Raw genomic sequence first — 12489 nt, 5'->3', positions numbered from 1 at the left:
TACAAGAATTACTCTTGTATTTTTTTTGTAGGCACCCCTGAAGTAGTCCCACCCACCCCGTCTGTATCAGTTCAGAATGGTTAGTTACTTTCCTTTAAAAAAAAAAAAAAAAAAAAACTGCATGTGTGTGTGTGTTTCACTAAAGTATTATAATAATAAATTGTTTTCTGGTTATAGTATATCTTTCTCAGACCGTAATCTGGCCAGGGAGCGGACTGTTTGAAGGTAGAAGCACTAACACTCTTCCGCTTTCCTTTGACTGTGTATCCCAGAATGTATGTGATAGATTCTATTGACTTGTATTATACTTTAGCAGGTGACGAAGCAATACTAGACAGCGTTTTGGATTACGGGAACGAGAGTGGACTTCTATCTCTATCTGAATTTCATACAACAGACAGGCCTGAGACACCTCCGACTAACGGTAAGAAGAAGAAGAAAAGAAAAAAAAAAAAGTATAAATTTTAAATAAATAAGTAAAATAAATCTAAACCCGTCTCTCTCCATTTTGTAGAGTGCAGACCAGAACCCGCTCACAAGGTGGACAAGGCTACTTGTACCAGCGAAGACGGTGTCTACCCGCTACTCATCATACCCGACACGCCAGAAAAGCAAGGCAGACAACCGGCTAACAGTAAGAATTATTATTTTTTTTTTTTAAGAAACTAAATGATTATAAGTAAGCCATGTCACTCATTGTGATATTTTAACATGATTCTGATAGCTAAAGAAGCTGACACTGACGGAGGACCATCTACCGCGAAGATTTCGAAAGAGGATATACTTTATTTGTTTTTATGGTCTGATGGCTGAGTAATACACCACTTTGCAGGTATTGCACTTTTTAATTGTACCGCAGTTGCTGGCGGCTGTACCGGCGGTGGGGCGGTGACGAGGTATTTTATGTTTTAAATAACACGTGTCGGATCGACACGTCATATTACAATCGGGGCATTTAATCAGTTTAGTCTCGGTTTTTTTGCAGACTGAGGTGAAGCATACAGAACAACGGCCCGGGCACTAATGCTGCCATAAGTTAGTAAAACCTGTGTGGCAGTAACCGCAGACGTACCGTGCACCTAGAAATGTTTTCAGGTTGGTGATACCATAGTAATGGTTCTGATGGAGGAAGAGATAGAGGGTTTTAGGATGCATTCCTTCAGATGTTTGGAATTTAGACAGGGCCCGCTCACCGTCTGCTCTGAAGAAGACGACGATTTTGCAATCTAAAGCCTGTTCAAATTTGATAATATCATTAAAAGTCACAGGCGTGTCGTCCGCTAACCCCGCATGATTCTGTAGCACTTTAGCGTGCTCAGTGGCCTGACGCGTGGTTAATTCACGGTTTAAAAGCTGAGCGAGGTTAATGGCAAAGCAGAGCTGGTTGCCAGGATTGATGACAATGTTCAGGCAATGGGCTTTTTTCCTGCAGATTTCATCGTCAAAAATGGTTTGCAGTTTTCTTTTAACACCCCCTCTAGGACTATGTACCACCTGCACAAGTAACTCCATCTCATCTTCCGGCATAATGGCCATGTTGGATTGCACAAGGCGGTCGAGAGCCTCTTGAACATGGTTTAGAGGTAGACTGCCGTTGTGTGTGACTATGACAGAGGCGCTGTTTGATCTTTCCCCCCTTAATTCTAGTTGCAGCACATCCCCCTGTCTGGCATAGGATACAGCCCGTTCAACCGCTGCTTGGAGAGTCTCCATCACATTAAGATAAAACTCTGCGTAATTACTCACAGGATTGGGAAAGTTGAAATTTAGCAACCTGTCTAACCTGTCTCTGGAGAACCTCCCGGGGGATTCAGGATTTTGACCCGCACCCCTCTGAGCGGCTGGTGTTGCAGGTGGGAAGTACGAGGACGGACCGGGTAACGGATCGTTTACGGGTAAAAGGTTAGACGGGCCAGGCACGGAATCTTCGGTTGGACGAACAGAGGGAACCTGCGTCGGCCGAGGTAATGGTACATTAGACGGACAAACGACGCGGGGTTGGGAGGGAGGAGGTAAGAGCTCCGGGAGTGGAGGACTGGACAAAGCTTCTCTTAAACGTTGAAGGGCTACATCGATACTATCCAAATTTTGAAAATCAGAAGGTTCGTGGCGAGCCTGAGGCTCGTTTGAAATCTCTAAAGGCTGTAATTCAAGCGGCGGAGGTAAAAGCTCGGGGGATGGAGGACTGGACGGAGCTTCTCTTAAACGCTGAAGGGCTACATCGATACTTTCCAAATTCTGTAAATCCGAAGGTTCGTGGCGAGCCTGAGGCTCGTTTGAAATCTCTAATTGTTGTTGTATTTCAACCAGTGGAGGTAAAGTTTGCGGGTGAGGGATATCGCTTAACACTTCAACCATAGACTGTAAAGATAACAGAGCTGACTGCGAGACCGAATTTTCCCCTTGATCATTCATCATTACAACACACACGACTCCACCTAGTCAACGCTGAGGTCAATTCACAAACAGAAGTCAGTATTTTCCAAAAAGTTTTCACAACCTTCCCTCTCGATAGACCCCGACGTCCTGAAGCTGATCTCCTCGTATTCCTTCTGCCGCTTCTTCTAGTGGAATGCTTCAGTCTGGGGTATGGCCTGGAGTCTACAGAATAGATAAAGAAGTATTTATTTTATTTAGCTGATTAGCTATTATTTATTTTAAGTTTGTATAAAATTTGTATTTTATTCTTACCGTCAGTCACTGCTTTCTCTGGTGCTTCTGGTATGCTAATTTTGGATCCAGATGGTCCTCCGTCAGTGTCAGCTTCTTTAGCTATCAGAATCATGTTAAAATATCACAATGAGTGACATGACTTACTTATAATCATTTAGTTTCTTAAAAAAAAAAAAAAAATTCTTACTGTTAGCCGGTTGTCTGACTTGCTTTTCTGGCGTGTCGGGTATGACGAGTAGCGGGTAGACACCGTCTTCGCTGGTACAAGTAGCCTTGTCCACCTTGTGAGCGGGTTCTGGTCTGCACTCAACAAAATGGAGAGAGACGGGTTTAGATTTATTTTACTTATTTATTTAAAATTTATACTTTTTTTTTCTTTCTTTTCTTCTTCTTCTTACCGTTAGTCGGAGGTGTCTCGGGCCTGTCTGTTGTATGAAATTCAGATAGAGATAGAAGTCCACTCTCGTTCCCGTAATCCAAAACGCTGTCTAGTATTGCTTCGTCACCTGCTAAAGTATAATACAAGTCAATAGAATCTATCACATACATTCTGGGATACACAGTCAAAGGAAAGCGGAAGAGTGTTAGTGCTTCTACCTTCAAACAGTCCGCTCCCTGGCCAGATTACGGTCTGAGAAAGATATACTATAACCAGAAAACAATTTATTATTATAATACTTTAGTGAAACACACACACACACACACATATAAATATATTCACACATGCAGTTTTTTTTTTTTTTTTTTTTTAAAGGAAAGTAACTAACCATTCTGAACTGATACAGACGGGGTGGGTGGGACTACTTCAGGGGTGCCTACAAAAAAAATACAAGAGTAATTCTTGTAAATTTCTGTAAAATGTATAGCTTCATTTGAATGAAATAACTGCCTTACATAAGATGCCCTGGCTGTCCTCATCATATGCACGGCAAAAGAAGGCCGCTTTCTCAGTGTCTGGAAGAAAGGCCCTGTGTTATCCTTATACCGTAACAATGAAACATGTATAAAATCATGTAAGTCTTAAAATGTTACATACAAGAATCCATTTTTGATGCTTTCACGAAAAGATATCTTTATTCTGAAAAACAGGTTCGGAAAAACTATGTTAGGTGTAGTAAAAGGAATCACCCGCTAATAAAGGTACAGAGATTACTTACCCTCCCCAGAAAAAAGATAATTAGCTTCTTTGGAGACTCTCAGGCAGGACTGATGTGATGTCTTCAGCGGCAGGCCGTGATGAAATGCGCGTATGACATCGACTGACCAGCGGTATTATACGCGACACCGCTGTTTCACCTAACAAAAATACTTTCACATACCCCCCGACTTCCTACCTCGGGGGTCTTGACACCGCTGTTTTTACCTGATCAAAATACTTGCACATAATCCCCGACTTCCTACCTCGGGGGTCGTGACACCGCTGTTTCAGGTAATAAAAATACTTTCACATACCCCCCGACTTCCTACCTCGGGGGGTCGTGAACCCGCTGACTCATCTTAAAAAAGATTCTCACACAGACCCCGACTTCCTACCCCGAAGGAAAGTGAAATGCCACAACATCCAATCAACGTTGGTTACGCCCACCTTGAAAGTTGCTGACGCCCACTTCCTCAGTCACGCCCACTTCCTCAGTCACGCCCACTTTGAAAATTGCTGACACACACTTGATCGGTCACGCCCACTTTGATCCATCAAATTCATTCGATTAAAAAGTGACAGATGGTGTTGTTTTTTATTTTTGACCAATAAGTTAACTAAGTAATAACCTAAGTAAGTAATGACAAATCCAGATTTTTCCATTTGTTTTAGTGCAAGAGCAAATAAATGAGGAGACTGTTTACATTTAATAAAGAATTAATTTCATACGAAAAATAAGTGCAATTTGGGCTCATTGCTGTTTGCTATTTAATCCGGGATCTCATTGTTGTGTTCTGTTCACTTATCTTACTAAAACAGCGGATACAATAGGATATAGCACTTTCAATTTTCGGTAAAAATTTGCTTCTATGTAAGTTTTGCATTTTGCAATTCATGCTGTGGGCCAGAAAAGACCCTCTGTTGGGCTGCTTTTGCCCCACAGGCCGTATGTGCAGTATAGTTTTTACAGTAAATGGAGCACCACATGTTCATTCACTTATAAATGCTGAAACAGTGACCTAGCCAAGAATTCAGCCTGAACTTTTCCCACCCACAAATGTTTGAGGTCAAACGTTGGTCTGGAGTCGCTCTGATTCATAACAAGGCTGAGTAATCCAGACTGAAAAAGCCAAGAGGAACCAAAGCCCCCCACTAATAACATCCTGTTACCAGACACCACAGGACACCCTCAGAAGACCCATGTCCATTCTCTGATGAGTCACAACTGTTTTGGAGGCACAAGGGAGACCTGCGCAATATTGGGAAGGTGGTCATAATGTTATGTCAAGTGAAACCAAGGAGAGAGCAGCAAACAGACCAAAGACAGGTGTGTAATTATAGTGGGAGGACAAGAAGGTGGGAAGTAAAACTAACTTGAATGCAAAGCTACAACTAATTACAAAATAAAACAGGAAACACGAGGAAACCAAACTGTACTAATTTCGTAACACACGTGGCTGTTAAACTAATTGTATGCAGTTTTTGATTTTCTCCCTCTGTATCACTTGTAACACGCCCTATAATTAAATGCAAGTGGATGTTACCAACAGTATAAGACAATTATAAGGTGACAAAAAATTTTAATTAAAATTGTTTTTAAAAGCTGAAAACCATTACTAGAATGCACTGAGCTCATGAGTGAATTTCTAGTTAAGGCAGATGCACGGGTACACATACACAGCAAGTTTCTAAGCATACCCTCTTTCTTTTCATATTGCAGAGGGATTTTCATGAGCCAATTTTTATTGACGTGAGCACACCTACCTTCTTTGTGTTTCAGATGAATGATTCATCCACTGAGACCCACCAATCCACATGTTTCAACTACAACAGAGCAGTAATATTTCTGTATTCTTGTGCTATTACAGAGACAGCTACAGTGCATGTCAGCTTCTATGTGAGCATGTACATTTCGTTAGCCTAATAGCATTGTGCATTATTATTTTTTATTAATATTGTAACAGTAAGTCAAAAAATTACTCAGGCAATTATGCTATTAGGCTACCGATTTCCAAGATGAGATATAGATGTGTTTACTGCTCTATCTGTCCTTTGATCCTGTGCACAGCTGCCAGGTAGCTTTAGTGTTCACTTCTTTGTTGAACTGACTCCTGACCAACGCACACACATCAAACACCTCCCCACCAAGTGATCAACACACCAGAACAAAGCTCAGTGTGCTCATGCTATGATGCCTTTGGGTCCCTGCACCCAAACATAGCTACTGCAGCGGTGTCATGGCTCCTCACTCTGTTCTCCAAACATGTATATACCCCAGAATAGAGACACCTGTAGCACGTTTTCTTTTCTCTTCTAAGGAAAACTCAGATGGCTGCACTGAAAGAAGGGAAAGGTAGTTTTAAACCAAACAAAGAAATATATCTTTGAGTACATCATATGATATACTCAAAAACCATCATCCAAAACATCATCAGCTGCATTAGAGATGAGGACTGGAGGTGTGGTTTACCCTGGATATCAGATCATCTCATTTAATTAATTTTTCTTGTTCTTCTCCATGATGCTTGCTGACTGCCCAATTACCACCAAATTGAATCTGATTTATCAGTAACTTGTAAACTTATAAATCCAGTTCTTTTCAGTCTAAATAAAAAATATATTATTTTAAAAGAATAATATTTTCAGAACAGAATTAGCATAAAATATAACTAATTTCAATCTTTACTGCCACAACGGTGATAATTATCAAAAATATCAAAAAAGAATTAAAGAAAAGCATGGAGTAACAGAGAGACAGGGAGCTAAATTTATTTGCAAGAGTGTTGCAAACAAATTAAGAAATCAGTGAAAACAGGACACCCAGGCCTTTGGCTTTATTTGTTTGATTTATTTGCTGTGATTCAGTTTTTAATTTAAAGCAGGAGTCCCCAAATTGTTTTTATTTTTCCAGTGTGGGCTACATCAATTTTCTGTTCTGTGATGGGGGGCCAGGGTCAGTCTGTGACAGAAAATTATATGGGCCAGGCTGGCATCCTGCTCTCTGTGGCGGGAACACGGACACTGTCTTTGGAGATTAGACACACTCAAGACACTCAATAAACTACAGCTTTTGCATGCATGGGCTTCACATTATGTACAGTCCCCTCCAAAAGTATTGGAACAGCAAGGCAAATTCTCTTGTTTTTGTTGTTCACTGAAGACTTGGGTTTATTTGGGTTTAAGATCAAAAGATGAGTATGAGACAAGACTTCAGAATGTCAGCTTTTATTTCCTGGTATTTACATCTTGATTCAAATGTTCAGCTCGTCATCAAGCTCTGCAGTGGCCTGATAAGGAGCCATTCATTTGAATCAGGTGTGTTGGAGGAGGGAAACATTGAAAACATGCAGGGCAGTGGGTCCCGAGGACCGGAATTGAGAAACACTGCCTTACCCCAATCGATAATGCATTTCCTCTCCTGAAGAGGAGACTGAAGGGAGAAACCCCCCTGAAACAAACAAGAACTGGAAGAAACTGTGGTAAAAGCCTGGAATAGTATCACAAATGAAGAATGCAACAGTGATATCGATGGGTCACAGGCATGAGACAGTCATTGCAAGCAATGGTTATGAAAAAATAAAAAACAACACCATCTGTCACTTTTTAATCGAATGAATTTGATGGATCAAAGTGGACCTGACCGATCAAGTGTGTGTCAGCAATTTTTAAAGTGGGCGTGACTGAGGAAGTGGGCGTCACCAACTTTCAAGGTGGGCGTAACCAACGTTGATTGGATGTTGTGGCATTTCACTTTCCTTGGGGGTAGGAAGTCGGGGTCTGTGTGAGAATCTTTTTAAGATGAGTCAGCGGGGTCATGACCCCCCAGTCACACACACACACACACACACACACAGACACACAGACATGTTTCTATGAAAGTCACGTGATGCCACCCGACCCCGCCCATGCTTCCGGCCAAGTGAAAAGCTAATGATAACCGAAGATCGTTGCAGTCCATTCTCCAGTCCGCGCCTGAAAAATAAAATGAGCAAGAGAACTTACACATCCGGTATCATTAGTGAGACGCCTGTGAGCGTCATTCAGGAAGCCTTGCCAGGGATGGCGCCGAGAAATCTGATGGTGTTTAAGTGCAGATTCCAGCAGCCGCCAACGGGCCCTCTCCAGGAAGAGTGGCATTTGGAGACGGGTGAGAAATTTGGCTATTCTTTCAACTATCACACCGCTGAAGTCTGTATGTATCATCTCTATCAGGGACAAATCTTCAGTCCTGACACATCGAATGCCATAATCACTTCCAATGACTGGGGAGTACTAAACGGCTTGGTGGCCAGATGCATGAGAGGCGAGAGCATTCCATCTTGTGTCATGCTAAACGAAGAGGGAGAAGCCCATTTGAAGGAGGAGGGGGATCCCTTTGAGTTCCATGAGGGAGAAGAAGAAATCAAAAAATTCATCAAGATAATATGGGAGACCAAATCTGACAGCTCCAGTAAATGGTTTTACCGAGTAAAGTTGGAGATGCACGGGAAGAAAAGTCCAGGCGGCCACCTGGTGCTGAACCATTTCAGCTCTGAAAATGGGGTATTTCTCAGATGCCTGAGTGTGCCGGTTGTTGAGTGGATGAAGATGCTGGATGAATCGGCCGATCGCATCACCGCTCTATTCCAAAACAGTCGCCTCTGGAAAGATGTGACGCTGGTGAGAAAAGACATTTCTCATCTGTTTTAGGACTACAAGGCCACTCCCCCCAACCCGCCCACTTCCCTGACCACAGCATAAATTTGAACACCCGAGCCCCAGGTCCGAAGAAGACACCAACTTCAACTTTGAGCATCATGTCTCTCGCCTTTGACTCAACTCCACCTCCGTCTCCTCTCGTAGAGGAAGAGGTGACTCTACCACCCACTCCTCCTTCATCTCCTTTCGTACAGGAAGAGGAAGAGGAAGAGGAGACTCCACCATCCACTCCGCCTTCATCTCCTGGGTCAGGCGTAGAAGAAGAGGAGAGCTCTGCGGTGTGCCTCCCCAAGCCTACTACTGAAGACCAGCTGGATGCTGGGGTGCTGTCTTCCACCCTCCAAGAAAATATTAAAGCCGGGATCATCCATCTGCTGAACATTGTCCTGCAGGAGTTTCGTCGTGAGATCTTAAACATAAAAAACAACACCATCTGTCACTTTTTAATCGAATGAATTTGATGGATCAAAGTGGGCGTGACCGATCAAGTGTGTGTCAGCAATTTTCAAAGTGGGCGTGACTGAGGAAGTGGGCGTGACTGAGGAAGTGGGCGTCAGCAACTTTCAAGGTGGGCGTAACCAACGTTGATTGGATGTTGTGGCATTTCACTTTCCTTGGGGGTAGGAAGTCGGGGTCTGTGTGAGAATCTTTTTTAAGATGAGTCAGCGGGGTCACGACCCCCCGAGGTAGGAAGTCGGGGGGTATGTGAAAGTATTTTTATTACCTGAAACAGCGGTGTCACGACCCCCGAGGTAGGAAGTCGGGGATTATGTGAGAATCTTTTTATTAGGTGAAAAAGCGGTGTCACGACCCCCGAGGTAGGAAGTCGGGGATTAAGTATTTCGATCATTCATCATTACAACACACACGACTCCACCTAGTCAACACTGAGGTTTTCACAAACAGAAGTCAGTATTTTCCAAAAAGTTTTCACAACCTTCCCTCTCGATAGACCCCGACGTCCTGAAGCTGATCTCCTCGTATTCCTCCTGCCGCTTCTTCTAGTGGAATGCTTCAGTCTGGGGTATGGCCTGGAGTCTACAGAATAGATAAAGTATTTATTTTATTTAGCTGATTAGCTATTATTTATTTTAAGTTTGTATAAAATTTGTATTTTATTCTTACCGTCAGTCACTGCTTTCTCTGGTGCTTCTGGTATGCTAATTTTGGATCCAGATGGTCCTCCGTCAGTGTCAGCTTCTTTAGCTATCAGAATCATGTTAAAATATCACAATGAGTGACATGGCTTACTTATAATCATTTAGTTTCTTAAAAAAAAAAAAAAAATAATTCTTACTGTTAGCCGGTTGTCTGCCTTGCTTTTCTGGCGTGTCGGGTATGACGAGTAGCGGGTAGACACCGTCTTCGCTGGTACAAGCAGCCCTGTCCACCTTGTGAGCGGGTTCTGGTCTGCACTCTACAAAATGGAGAGAGACGGGTTTAGATTTATTTTACTTATTTATTTAAAATTTATACTTTTTTTTTTTCTTTTCTTCTTCTTCTTACCGTTAGTCGGAGGTGTCTCGGGCCTGTCTGTTGTATGAAATTCAGATAGAGATAGAAGTCCACTCTCGTTCCCGTAATCCAAAACGCTGTCTAGTATTGCTTCGTCACCTGCTAAAGTATAATACAAGTCAATAGAATCTATCACATACATTCTGGGATACACAGTCAAAGGAAAGCGGAAGAGTGTTAGTGCTTCTACCTTCAAACAGTCCGCTCCCTGGCCAGATTACGGTCTGAGAAGGATATACTATAACCAGAAAACAATTTATTATTATAATACTTTAGTGAAACACACACACACATGCAGTTTTTTTTTTTTTTTTTTTTTTTTTTTTTTTTTAAAGGAAAGTAACTAACCATTCTGAACTGATACAGACGGGGTGGGTGGGACTACTTCAGGGGTGCCTACAAAAAAAATACAAGAGTAATTCTTGTAAATTTCTGTAAAATGTATAGCTTCATTTGAATGAAATAACTGCCTTACATAAGATGCCCTGGCTGTCCTCATCATATGCACGGCAAAAGAAGGCCGCTTTCTCAGTGTCTGGAAGAAAGGCCCTGTGTTATCCTTATACCGTAACAATGAAACATGTATAAAATCATGTAAGTCTTAAAATGTTACATACAAGAATCCATTTTTGATGCTTTCACGAAAAGATATCTTTATTCTGAAAAACAGGTTCGGAAAAACTATGTTAGGTGTAGTAAAAGGAATCACCCGCTAATAAGGGTACAGAGATTACTTACCCTCCCCAGAAAAAAGATAATTAGCTTCTTTGGAGACTCTCAGGCAGGACTGATGTGATGTCTTCAGCGGCAGGCCGTGATGAAATGCGCGTATGACATCGACTGACCAGCGGTATTATACGCGACACCGCTGTTTCACCTAATAAAAATACTTTCACATACCCCCCGACTTCCTACCTCGGGGGTCTTGACACCGCTGTTTTTACCTGATCAAAATACTTGCACATAATCCCCGACTTCCTACCTCGGGGGTCGTGACACCGCTGTTTCAGGTAATAAAAATACTTTCACATACCCCCCGACTTCCTACCTCGGGGGTCGTGACACCGCTGTTTCAGGTAATAAAAATACTTTCACATACCCCCCGACTTCCTACCTCGGGGGGTCGTGACCCCGCTGACTCATCTTAAAAAAGATTCTCACACAGACCCCGACTTCCTACCCCCAAGGAAAGTGAAATGCCACAACATCCAATCAACGTTGGTTACGCCCACCTTGAAAGTTGCTGACGCCCACTTCCTCAGTCACGCCCACTTCCTCAGTCACGCCCACTTTGAAAATTGCTGACACACACTTGATCGGTCACGGCCACTTTGATCCATCAAATTCATTCGATTAAAAAGTGACAGATGGTGTTGTTTTTTATTTTTAAGATCTCACGACGAAACTCCTGCAGGACAATGTTCAGCAGATGGATGATCCCGGCTTTAATATTTTCTTGGAGGGTGGAAGACAGCAGCCCAGCATCCAGCTGGTCTTCAGTAGTAGGCTTGGGGAGGCACACCGCAGAGCTCTCCTCTTCTTCTACGCCTGACCCAGGAGATGAAGGCGGAGTGGATGGTGGAGTCTCCTCTTCCTCTTCCTCTTCCTGTACGAAAGGAGATGAAGGAGGAGTGGGTGGTAGAGTCACCTCTTCCTCTACGAGAGGAGACGGAGGTGGAGTTGAGTCAAAGGCGAGAGACATGATGCTCAAAGTTGAAGTTGGTGTCTTCTTCGGACCTGGGGCTCGGGTGTTCAAATTTATGCTGTGGTCAGGGAAGTGGGCGGGTTGGGGGGAGTGGCCTTGTAGTCCTAAAACAGATGAGAAATGTCTTTTTTCACCAGCGTCACATCTTTCCAGAGACGACTGTTTTGGAATAGAGCGGTGATGCGATCGGCCGATTCATCCAGCATCTTCATCCACTCAACAACCGGCACACTCAGGCACCTGAGAAATACCCCATTTTCAGAGCTGAAACGGTTCAGCACCAGGTGGCCGCCTGGACTTTTCTTCCCGTGCATCTCCAACTTTACTCGGTAAAACCATTTACTGGAGCTGTCAGATTTGGTCTCCCATATTATCTTGATGAATTTTTTGATTTCTTCTTCTCCCTCATGGAACTCAAAGGGATCCCCCTCCTCCTTCAAATGGGCTTCTCCCTCTTCGTTTAGCATGACACAAGATGGAATGCTCTCGCCTCTCATGCATCTGGCCACCAAGCCGTTTAGTACTCCCCAGTCATTGGAAGTGATTATGGCATTCGATGTGTCAGGACTGAAGGTTTGTCCCGGATAGAGATGATACATACAGACTTCAGCGGTGTGATAGTTGAAAGAATAGCCAAATTTCTCACCCGTCTCCAAATGCCACTCTTCCTGGAGAGGGCCCGTTGGCGGCTGCTGGAATCTGCACTTAAACACCATCAGTTTTCTCGGCGCCATCCCTGGCAAGGCTTCCTGAATGACGC

General features: G+C 43.2%; 1 long non-coding RNA gene across 1 annotated transcript; it reads right to left on the bottom strand.

Moving 5' to 3' along the window:
- Positions 1 to 9508: 9508 nt before the first annotated feature.
- On the bottom strand, positions 9509 to 10002 carry LOC125011145. Its single transcript, XR_007113127.1, has 3 exons — positions 9807 to 10002; positions 9635 to 9715; positions 9509 to 9547 (listed from the first exon to the last, which is right to left on the bottom strand). It is a non-coding gene; the product is annotated as an uncharacterized LOC125011145 (long non-coding RNA).
- Between the last annotated feature and the right edge of the window lie 2487 nt (positions 10003 to 12489).

The sequence above is a fragment of the Mugil cephalus genome, chromosome 7, assembly GCF_022458985.1.
Source record: "Mugil cephalus isolate CIBA_MC_2020 chromosome 7, CIBA_Mcephalus_1.1, whole genome shotgun sequence".
NCBI classification, from domain to species: domain Eukaryota; kingdom Metazoa; phylum Chordata; class Actinopteri; order Mugiliformes; family Mugilidae; genus Mugil; species Mugil cephalus.
Note: the sequence above shows the minus strand (reverse complement) of the source record. Positions and strands in the feature narration are given on the sequence as shown.